We start from the raw sequence: 2,234 nt of genomic DNA on the forward strand, positions 1-2,234 counted from the left end.
CTCACATATGTTTTACAGTTTTGAAAAGAAATATCTAAAATATATAACAGTTCTGTCATAAAAGATTTTGACCAAATGTCAGGGGGTTTTCAAATTGGGGTGATCTGAGGAAAGCCAAATAAACTTTGAGAAGAGATATGAGACATCATAGCACAATCGGTGTTGTCTAATTTTGTATTATGCTACTTAAATGAACCTTAATGCATATCACCAATATGAAATGAAAAATCATGCTAAGTCTAGACCTGCTGTTAACCTGTCTGATATATATCACAATAATGTTGAGAATGAAGTAATGAGAGGCAACTGAACCAATATGATCCCATGTTGATATCTTTTCAAAAGGAATTTAAAGGAAAAATAACTGAAATTTGATCTCTTAATGCACCATTTTCTCTTAAACATTGAGTTCTAATGAAAAATCTTTAAGAAATTTGGTTTAAGACAAAAAGAGTTGCATTTTACCTTAGAAAGGTCTGAATATGTACTTTCGGGTAAGATTTGATGATTTTCAACCTTATCGGTTAAACTTAAATAATTTTATCTAAGTTCATCCACTTCGAGCAAGCTTTGATGATTTCTGAACTTTCTAGCAAACTTAGTTGTTTTATAGGATTTTTAGGTCATCCTAGCAAGCTTTATGATTGATTATGATATTCTTAGCAAGCTTTAATGTTTTTAAATTATTCTATCAAACTTAGTTGTTTTATAGGATATTTGACTCATTCGAGCAAGCTTTACATTTGAATATGTTTGAATATGTAATTCCTAGAAAGCTTTGATATTCTTAGACAATTCTAGCAAACTTTGTTGTTTTGTTTAACTGTTTGAGATATCCGGGCAAGCTTGATGATTATGTGTGCTTAAATGATTTGTTCATATATTTTCGAGTACACTTTGTGTTTAGAGCATACTTTTATATCTTAGGATAGATAAGTCTTCTCTAGCACACCTTACACTTCTTAATTATTTTCAGGCAAACTTTAGTATTAAATGAACTTGAATGAATATTTATTAAGTTTTATATGCATTCGGGTAAGGTTTGTGATATGTTCAGATATTCGAGCAAGGTTGACAATTAGAAATACTTCTAAGTTGTTATTTTGGGATTCTTTATTGATTCCTAGCAAGGTTGCCTATATTATGATTTATACTTGATTATTTGTCTTGTGATTTATTTCTCAAGCAATCTTGTATTTCGAGTAAGCTTCCTTCATTTTATTCACTTAGGTTTATTTTTAACTATATTATATCTGAACAACTTCTGGAACGAGCAAGCTTTGTAAATACCTTTTGCTTAGCAAACTTTGTGAATAACCTTTTCCGAGCAAGGTTTGCAAAATATAATTTTTCAAGCAAGGTTTTAAATGATAAGATATTTAATGAGATCTTATAACTGTTTGACAGCTTTTACTCACAAAAAAACAAAATACATTTAAAGCCCACTTTCAAAAGATAGAGAGACTTTGTGAAAATTTTCATCCTTCACTTCTCTCTCCAAACACTAAACTGCAAAACCTTTCTTGTTCTCGCTCCAGAATACTAACATCTTTAATAATTTTCTCTACCCTAATTTGTCAGCCCACTCAATGCGACTCGGTAAGCTTCAATTGAATGTTTTCCGAAAATTATTGTGTGCATTTGCATGTTAATTTCTAATTAAACTAACATATCTGTTTTCTTATGTAGGATATAAATTTGTCGAAGCACAGGTTCTTAAAGAAAATTTATTTTTATTTCTTCAAATTTTAAACCAGAATCATTTCAAAGTAATGATCTTTATGACAAACCCCTATTTTGAATTTGTTTTTTTTTGTGTTTACATAGATATGGCGGACGAACCGACATATCCGTTTGAGAAAACGCACAACATGTGTGCTCTTTTGCAGGTGACTCCTGACAATCAGGACGTGGCTCTGATGATTAGATGGTTACTGTTATCTAATATGCGGTTTTCTCTAACCGAGTGTCCTGTGATATATAGAAATAATCACTTGGATTTCTGGCACTCGGTTCAACTTTTTGATGATGCCGTTGGAAGGAGGTTGGAAGCCACCGTTGCTTGCTTAGAGATTGTCATCACGGAACAACTCATCAGAGAGAGTTTACAATTAAATGACAATGTTGAAAATCCAATCCATTTTTCAACAAACTGCTTGCTGACTATCTTTACAGATACAATGGGCTATTAAGGAGATGTTTTTGAAGGCCAGTTTAAGAAATGCATGTTCTCC

The sequence above is a fragment of the Bidens hawaiensis genome, unplaced genomic scaffold (assembly GCF_021521415.1).
Source record: "Bidens hawaiensis isolate Kalapana, Puna unplaced genomic scaffold, B.hawaiensis_p1.1 tig00043476_1, whole genome shotgun sequence".
Classification (NCBI taxonomy): domain Eukaryota; kingdom Viridiplantae; phylum Streptophyta; class Magnoliopsida; order Asterales; family Asteraceae; genus Bidens; species Bidens hawaiensis.